Source organism: Pinus tabuliformis, chromosome 4_2 (assembly GCF_031772625.1).
Source record: "Pinus tabuliformis cultivar Carrire ecotype Pingquan chromosome 4_2, CPIR1, whole genome shotgun sequence".
NCBI lineage: Eukaryota > Viridiplantae > Streptophyta > Pinopsida > Pinales > Pinaceae > Pinus > Pinus tabuliformis.
In genome coordinates this window covers 1,005,361,307-1,005,371,415 of record NC_142304.1, presented here as the reverse complement: position 1 = coordinate 1,005,371,415, position 10,109 = coordinate 1,005,361,307, and positions in this window count along the sequence as shown.

The window sequence follows — 10,109 nt, the reverse complement described above, 5'->3', positions numbered from 1 at the left end:
AGGAAATCCTGTAGAAAATCTTGTAGTAGCCTATCCCACAAAATACCAATCATACCAACAACAGGCCTTCAACATGATGATCCAGGAGCTCTAAAGCAGCAGCATCATATCTTCAACCACAAGTACCTGCACAAACAAAGAAGCCATTAGCAGACAACAAGAGGAGGAAGAAGAATAGCATGCAGCAAATATACACAACAGCACCTCTGGTCTTCGACAACTGCAGCATAACATTGGAACCACAGGTAAGTATCTCGCTTGCTCTCTCATATGCATCATGTAGTCAAAAAAATGTAAGGGTTACGAGATAGTTGGTTTATAAGTGAAAAGGTGGCCAATTAACTTGGCCACCTTTGTTCAGTCAACACATGCACAACCGAGTGTCCTCTCACACGTGGCTGCAGTCAACTCAAAGACAGAGAAGGAGTAGGAAAAAATCGGTTAAAACTACAGATCCATAAGGTGGGAGCTGATTACGAGGAGTGGGAAATGATGAGGTGGTAGTGGGGACCAACGGTCCAAAAATGGAAACGTACCTTTGCTGCCAGCACACCACCTCACCCTGAATCACCATAAGAGGAAATAAAACATTGTTCCCATGCATTCATGCATTTCACTTCCTCAAAAATCCCTCACTCAAGTCACTCTCATACCCAAGCAACCCATCAGAACCAAAACTCCATCATTTCACTGCATAGGAATTCCTACAGGATTGCATAAGAATTCCTATAGGATCATGCACAGGAATTCCTATAGGATACACAGAGACTGTCTACAGGATTGGCAGAGAAGATTTCAGAAGGGATATCATGGGAGTTGGCCACTACAAACAATCTAAAGAGGCAGGCTCTATAATTACATCCCTCTTTACAATTAAATGAACTAGAAATCCTCCAAGTTTGAGTGAATTTAGCAACTGTGTAAGGGAATTACATACATAGTCATCTCTGTTTTGGTTCTACATTTGAAAAATTGTTTCAACCCTCTCATTTTCTCCTCAAACTTCACCAGCAAGATGACAAGAGGGTTTAATAGGAGAGATCCCACCAACACTGTGAGAATCCAACAACACCCCCAAGTGCTTGAAATCTTCACAAGACATAATTGGATGGGGTTTTTCGAAAAATTCAGAGGGTATGATGATGAGGTGGCTCAAGAATTTTCTCTCTCCCTCACTCCACTCACCAGAATCCATGCCACTGTTGTAATAAGGGGCCTCACTATAGATCTCACCCCTGAGCTCATCAGCAGAGTCACCACACTTCCCCTAGGAATACCATGGAGGAAAGAAGACAAAGGAGATAGCCAGGTTGCCAAAAAAAAATTCTTTTTAGAAGGTGAGGAACCCACTGAGGACAAAAATGGAGTAAGGAGTGTTATAGACATATTTGGGCACCACAACCCCAATCACATATGTCCATAAACCAAGGGATTCTAAGTCCCTAAAAGTGTTGTTTCATACCCTAAAGGAGCAAGGTCAGCTGATTACATCATCTCTCAGAAGTTCTCCATGAAAAACCACTCAGAACTGGTCAAAACAGGACCATACAGACTACCCAGAGCAAAGGGTGTGATGCATCTCACCTGCCACATGTAAAAAGTGCAATGCATACTGGAAAGCCTTTTTTAGGGTGCAATGAGCGAGAGCAGACAAATGGCACAAGCAGTTTGCTAGGTGGAGACCCTGAGAATCTTCTAGAAACAGTTCTTCTGACACTTGTGTTATAGACATTTTTGTGCCTTACAGCATAGAGCATGAAATGTCAATAAATCTAAGGGATCCAAAGTCCCTAAACATGTTGTTCTTACCCTTAGAGGAACAAGGTCGGCAAACCACATCACTACAAATTAGTTCTCCACTGAAAAACACTCAAAAACAGGTCAATTTTGGATCAAAGCAGCTGCTCCAAAGGCCACCTGCGCTGCATAGCAAGTGCAACAAGGGCTACCTGCGCTGCATAGCAAGTGCTCCAAAGGCTACCTGTGTTGGGCGTACTTGGACATGTGGAGGAATCTTTTTCTCAATGTGCCAGTGCCCAGGAAGCTTCCAAAAAGACACTTGATCATAAGATTCGCCTAATGATGAGTTAAGAGCTTCTAAAACTCCAAGTTGAACACAGAAACTCCAAGTGAAGAACTGAAGAACAACTGGGGTTGAAGAGGACAACAAGTCACACATCAAGCTGACTTATCTTCACTCCAAAACTCTATATAAGGATCTCATCCCATGGGATCTGGGAGGGCGTAATTCAGTGCAAAGAATCGCTGTTGGTTTGCAGTTGAGAGTATTGGGTGATTGCTTGAGGGAGGTGAAGAAGAGATTTCTCTCCATCGGGAAGGTGATGCTGGATTGGACCTCGCATGGTTGTATCACCGCCTGAACCTTACTTCCATATATTAATAAAGCATTTGAGGTTCTTCTATTCGCATGTGTTTCAATGGTGAATTGTCTTACTTGCGTCTTTGATTTATGCTAATCCTTGAATCATTTATGAATGCATGCCTCTTGTAGTTTCCTTTTCTTGTCTTATTTGCAGGATCTCGTGTAGCTGGGCCCGTGAAAAGACTTGGAGCTGGGAGCAAGCAGCAAACAAAGGAGATTGGATCGACCATTTGCGCAAGACATCGGTAAGTGGATCTTTCCCTTTTATCTCTTGCATGTCATAAAGAAGAAACTTTAGACAGCTTTGCTTTCAGCTGTTTCTAAGGAACTGTCACCCTTAGAGTGGGTTAGGGTCATTCCGAGTTGGATACTTTCCCCCACAACAACCTGCCTCCCTGAATTCGCCCAAGGATGAGTAAGAGATCATGAAATCTCCAAGTGGAACCAAGAACTATCAGAGAGATGACACTAATCAAAGTCCCAGAAGCTGACTCACCCCCCGACAAATATCTATATATGGATCCCTCATCCCAGAGATCCAGAGGTTGGAATTTGGTAATTTGCAAAGAGGTGCTATTGGTTTCTATTTGAAGACGTTGTTGGGTGATCTTGCTTTGTATGAGGTGAAGAGGGCTTTCAAGCTGGGAGGATGGTGTTGGGTCAGACCAAGTGGTTGTAATACTCCCTTCTAATACTTTTATCAATAGAGATATTTGAGTTTTCCTCCATATTCTTGTGTATCTCTGAATATTGTGTTGATATATGCATTTGTATGGTCAATATATATCTGATCCTATATTGTTTACAGTGATAGATCTCTATTCTTTTATGGTATTATGTTGCTATGACTCTACAAGTGCTCTTTTAAGCAGAACAAGTAAGGAAGCAGTGGCGAGATTCTGTCAAAGGGGAAAGGAAACAAGCAAGGAGCCAAGTGAAAGAATGAGGTTGGTAATCTCTGCTTCTTTCTCATCTCTCTCTCTTAAAGGAAAAACAAGTGACTTTAGTTTGTTTGTTTCTAAGATAGCTACCCGTCTTAGTGGGACTAGCAGTTCTGAATAGACACTAGTTTTCCCGGTAACAAGGAGGGAAATTCTGCCATATCCATGGAATGAGGTAGACTACCAACTGATCAAATACATCTCATGTGAGGGTAGGTATAGTGTGTTGTATGGTTATCATTTCAGGATCCTTGAAGAATTGAGATTTGGGGCAGAAACACCCCCTCACCAAAGGTTGAGCATACCATACTTCCTCCTTCAATCACTCATAGACTCAAGCATCAAAGTGAAGGAGGGAAATTCCCAACAGTTAGCTCACCATGGGTTGATTAGGATCCTCATAGAAGATGCCCTACAAAACCTCAGAACTCCTATAACATGGTTAGTTTTCAGAGACATGCCAGCAGAGGATGACATCAAAGCTCTCACTTATGATGTTAGTCCTACTATCAGTGAAGAGGAAGTAAAACAAGAAGAGGAAGATATAGATAGAGATAAGGATGTGATGGATGAAGAAAGAGTTGACACAGAGGAACATGATGAAGATGAAGAAGAAGAGAGAGAAGAGAAGGAGGATGATGAAGAAACAGAGGAGTAAATTAAAGAGGAAACTGATAGAGATGATGAATATCTACAAGAAGAAGAAGACAGGAAGGACATAAAGGAAGAAGGGAATCGAAAAGAGGGGACACAAAACAAGGAGGAGTCACCTAGGGTGTCTTTAGAAGCCACTAAGAGAGAGGTAGAAGCTACCCTCACTTCTCTTAGCACCCCAATCAAACAAAAAGGAAAAAGGCAAAGGCAGACCCCATTATATTTCAGGACAAGAAGAAGCACAAGAATAAGACAGGGGAATCCCTAAGCATCAACTAAAATTCCTATTGTGATTGAATACTCCCCTACATAGAAAGAAAAAATTCCTTCCCCTACGTCCCCTATCACCTATGTGAGGAGACCTACTACTAGATCAACTTCATCCAAGGGAAAGGAAATCCTACAGGATACACAGCAAAATCTACAAGAAGCAAAAAAAGTCCTACAGGATACTCTGCTGAATCTACAGGAGGCACAGAAATTGGAAAGGAAGATATGGGAGCAGGAAGAAACTAAAGAAGAAGACCTAGAGACAAAAGAACCCAGCCCCCAACCTAAGCTGGACTCCTATTACCGGTTTATTGAAGGAGGAAGGTTCATACCTCAAAAATTTGCCATCCCACTATTCTTCGAGCTTGAGAAGGAGAGGACTAGAACTCACCGATGGATGTAGATCGCCAAATCAAAGGGGGTGGAAAACATTGGGGACATGGAAGAGAAACTCAAGGAGATAGGCACAGAGCTAAGTGGCTTGAGGGATAGAGAAGCTATAATGAGAAATCAACTAGAGACAGAAAATGCATGGCTGAGGGGACAATTGCATGAAAGAGAAAATCAATTGGCATGTATGGCCAGTCTCTCTTTGGAAGCAATCTAGTGTAGGATTCCAGCTAAATCCTATGCTCTCTACCTCAAATAACAATGGTTGTAGTTTCAAATTAAGACCCTAGCATAGAGATGCACCATAACATTTCAGGACTACAGGCAGTTTATTGATCTTTGTGATCAAAGTACACTAGAATATAGGGCCAAAATGGTTGACTTTTATTTGCACAACATGGCCCTCACAGATATTGCTTCTTCAAGATTTCTTCAACCTTTCTTCCTTATTCTACTTGTTGCCTTAATTTTAGAATCTCATTTTCTTATTCTTCATTTACTTGAGGTAGTTCTTCATTTTTCTTATTTTCTAGATCTTATTTTAGAGAGAGGATCTTAGCTTCAAGACTCACATAGTAACCGGATCTATCTTTAAGTCTCTTGATTTTTATACTCTAATCATTTATTTCATTTCTTAATGATGTCACTTCATCCTGTAGCTTTTGACATTGATCTTCCTTTTCCTTGTATTGCGTCCTTACTTTGTTTCCTTCCTCTAGCTGAGCTTTTAATATGGTAACTTCTTCTTTGAAGGCACACTCCCTTTTGTTAAATAGATATTTTTGATCTCTGATTTTATCTGCGAGCCTTTTAACTTCTGTCTCTATTTTTCTTTCACAATCACTTCCAATTTCTCCAATATTGCATGAACAAAGAAAAGTATCACTAGAAGACCAAAAATTTGTACCTCATGCTTCATTTGCTTGTCCATCTTCAATCTAAGGTGATTCAGAATCTGAATACTTGCTTCCACTTAACGGCCAATTGTCTCTCCCGTTGTCGTTGTTACTTTGAGTTGTCTTCTTCTTCTGAGGCGCTTTCTTCTTTAGCTTCTTTCCCATTGTTCTATGGATCTCCTTCAAGCAATCAAGCTTCTACCAAAGGACCTACTCTGATACCAATTGTTGGAAATAATAGTGAGAGGTGGGGTGAATTAGTATTAGTCAAATCAATAATCTTTTTCTTTTCATACTCAAATTTATATACGCTACTTAAATGAAGGTAACTCGCGTGTACATGCAACTATGTTTAAGGCAACTAGCGTATATCTAGAAAACTTATGATTCAGTTAATTCATCATATGTTGATCTTTAATCAGTGCATTAGTACATAATTAACCATATAAACAGTAACCATGTGCAGTAATATAAAAAAAAACCATCACACGTAAGAAACACACATGAACACCAAGATTTAAGGTGGAAACCCAATGCGGGACAAAAACCACCTGTTTCTGTCTTCTTTTAATATAAGAAAAACCTGTTTACAATCTTGTACTAGTGTAGACTTATACCAGTATGCAGCTACCCACCTGCAGAAGGCTACAACCTTCTCTCTTTCTCCAGCTTCTATTGGAAGGGAGCTACAAACCCCTAACTCTTGTACTAGTCAATCCGTTTACTAGTATGTAGGCGCCGGCCTACTGAAGGCTCCAACCTTCACTCGTTTTCCAGCTGTTACTGGAAGGGAGATCCAACCCCCTGGATCTTGTACTGGTCGATATGTTTACCACTACGTAGGCACCTACCTAAATAAGGATACGACCTTCTCTCTTCCTTGAAGGACCATGTTTCATAAATTTTCTGAATGGATACTCCTGGAACACAACACCATAATCTGAAGGCCACGTTTCATCCAATTTTCATACTGGACCCATCAACAACATTAAAGCTCAAAATCAATTACCACTTTAATACAACCATCAAATACTTTTTCATTAACCAATCTTTGAAACTCAATCATAAATCTCTTAATCACCCACAACTGAATCACTAAAGGCCCATCATCACTGAAGCAAATCACAATCAACCAATTTGAACGTTCAGAATACCGTCATCAAAACACAATCACCAGAACATAGAGCAGAACCCAGAACTCTACAACGACCACTAGAAGCAACTGCAAATTCAAATATCATAATGTATATGCTACTTTGATGAGCCGAACCAACATGTATACGCGCTTTTACCCAAGAGAACTGTTATGAAACCAGCTCAAGAAAAGATAAATCAACGCCTTAGAATTCAACCCCTTCGAGGGGGCAACCTCCTTTACATTACATAAATGAACAATTCTTGGATGATACAAATGACAAAACCTCCTTTCTATATATAGGAGTCTAAGGAGTCACAATATAATCCAGCCGACCTAACAATAATAATATAAAGCCACAAAAATAACAATAGAGGGATTCTATGGGGCACAGAAATAACAATATGGGGGTAATAGGGGCACAACAATATAAATAAGGGGTATAACTACAATAGTAATGGGGTAATCACTAGTATTATAGGGACCCAACATGCCCCTCTCCTTCAAAAAAGTGTTGTCCTCAACGCTTGAGTAGTTCTGGATACTTCTGCATAAAATTCTCATCCTCCCATGTGGAATCTTCAGCGGATAAGTTCTTCCACTTGATAAGATACTCTGAAATTGATCGATTTCGTAGCTGTCGAGTTCTTGTTTCTGTGACTGCTTCCGGTTCCAATATAATTTTTCCTTCCTCGTCAAGTTCTGGCAATATTGTTTGAACTGGGAGCTTGTTGCCTATAACCTTCTTTAAACATGAAACATGGAAAACTGGGTGCAATCGAGAAGCTGCAGGAAGCTCCAATTTGTATGCCATAGTACCAATCTTTTGCAACACCTTGTACGGACCATAATACTTTGGTGATAATTTATTATCCTTCTTAGCTTGCTTTAGGGACATTTGCTTATATGGTTGTAGCCGTAGGAATACCCAATCACCTACATCAAAACTTCTTTCACTGCGATGTTGATCTGCCTGTTGTTTCATTCTATTTTGTGCCAACACGAGGTTATCCTTTAAGAGTTGGAGGACTTGTTGTTGATGTTCGATGTGATGTTCCACTGCTTGAACCTTAGAATTTTCTCTTAAATATGATGTGATGGATGGTGGTTGATACCCATAAAGTGCCATAAATGGGGTCATTTTTGTTGCTGTATGGAAGGAAGTGTTATACCACCATTCAGCCAGAGGCAACCATTTGACCCATTGTGTCTGTTTATCAGATACAAAGCAACGAAGATATCCTTCCAAACATTTGTTTACTATCTCAGTTTGCCCATCAGATTGAGGATGATAAGATGAGCTATGAGCTAACTGAGTACCAAGACAAGAAAATAATTCTGTCCAAAAATTTCCAGTGAAAATGGGATCTCTGTCACTTACAATAATCTTTGGGTTTCCATGTAGCTTTTGAACTGTTTCCATAAATGCAGTAGAAACTGTACTGGCTTTAAATGGATGTGATAATGCACAAAAGTGTGCATACTTGGTAAGTCTGTCAACTACCACCATGATGACACTCTTTCCCTCAGACTTGGGTAAACCTGTGATAAAATCCATTGAAACCTCCTCCCAACGTTGGCTTGGAATGGATAAAGGTTGTAATAGACCCGGTGTCTTAATTGTTTCAACTTTATTTTGTTGGCAAACCAAACATTCCGCCACAAACTTTTGAATATCTGATTTAAGGCCATCCCAAAAAAATTCCTTCTTAACCCTGTGGTAAGTTTTTAAAAATCCTGAGTGCCCTCCTAAGGGAGAAGTGTGCAATTCCATAAGAATCTTTTGTTTTAGCTGGGAATTCTTACAGAGGTATAAGCGATCTTTGTACCATAACGAATCATTTTGCCAGCTAAATGTATCAGAAGTACTGGAATCTTGTTGTAGCTTTCGAATAAGTGCCCACACTTCTTCGTCATTCTTCCATTCCTCCTTTGCTTCGTTTATCCAATCTGGTTGGATAATAGAAATGGCACACAACAATGCTTCCACATCCTCATCCTTTCTTGAGAGTGCATCTGCCACCACATTTTGCTTCCCTTTTTTGTAGATGATTTCAAAGTCATAACCCAACATCTTTGTGACCCACTTTTGTTGCTCTTCAGAGGATAATCTTTGTTCTAAAAAGTATTTAAGGCTATCATGATCCGTTTTTACCTTGAAGTGTCTTCCCATTAGGTAGGGTCGCCATTTCTTAAGTGCATGGAGTATTGCCAACATTTCCTTCTCATAAATAGCTTTGCTTAAAAACTTTCCCTTGATTGGACGACTTTCAAAAGCAATGGGTCTTTCATCTTGCATTAGAACAACACCAATTCCATTTCCTGAAGCATCACATTCCACAATAAAGGTTTTTGTGAAGTCCGGTGTAGCTAAGACCGGTGCTTGGCACATTGCCTCTTTAAGATGTTTAAAGGCCTTTGTTGCTTCCGGAGTCCATGAAAATGAATCTTTCTTCAATAATGTTGTTAGAGGTGCTGCTATTCTCCCATAATTCTTAACAAACTTGCGATAATACCCTGTCAACCCAAGAAATCCTCGCAGATGCTTTATGGATGTGGGGATTTTCCATTCCTTAATGGCTTTAATTTTGCTAGGGTCTACCTTAACTCCTTCATGAGATACAATATGACCCAAATATTCCACCTCCTGGACTCCAAAGAAACATTTGGATCTTTTTGCATATAATTGTTTCTCCTCCAATAGTTGTAGCACCTTGTCAACATGTTCAACATGATCCTTCCAAGACTTGTTGTAGATTAGTATATCATCAAAAAATACTAACACAAATTTTCTAAGGAATGGTTTGAAAATTGAATTCATCAAACCTTGAAATGTTGAAGGTGCATTGGTAAGGCCAAAAGGCATGACCAAAAATTCATAATGACCCTCATGAGTTCTAAATGCCGTTTTCGGAATGTCTTCAATCTTCATTCTGATTTGATGATATCCCGAACGAAGATCCAACTTGGTGAAGTAAATTGATCCATGCAATTCATCCAGTAATTCATCAATGACAGGAATGGGGAACTTATCTTTAATAGTGAGCTTGTTGAGCTCCCTATAATCTGGACACATGCGCCATGATCCATCCTTCTTGTGCACCAATACTACTGGAGCTGAGAAAGAACTTTGACTCGGTTGAATTATACCAGCCTCTAGCATTTCTGCAACCATACGTTCAATTTCACTTTTTTGGACATATGGATATCTGTACGGCCTGATGTTTGGAGGAACACTTCCTGGAATCAGATGAATAGCATGATCATGATCACGCATAGGTGGGAGACCTTTGGGAGTCTCAAATACCTTGGAATGATTGTCCAGGACTTTTTGGAGATCTGGAGAAATAGATGATTCCAATGTGGAAACATCTAGCGAACATAATTGTGCAATTACACCTCTTTGCTCCTTTTTTAGAAGCTTTGTCATGCCATTAGAG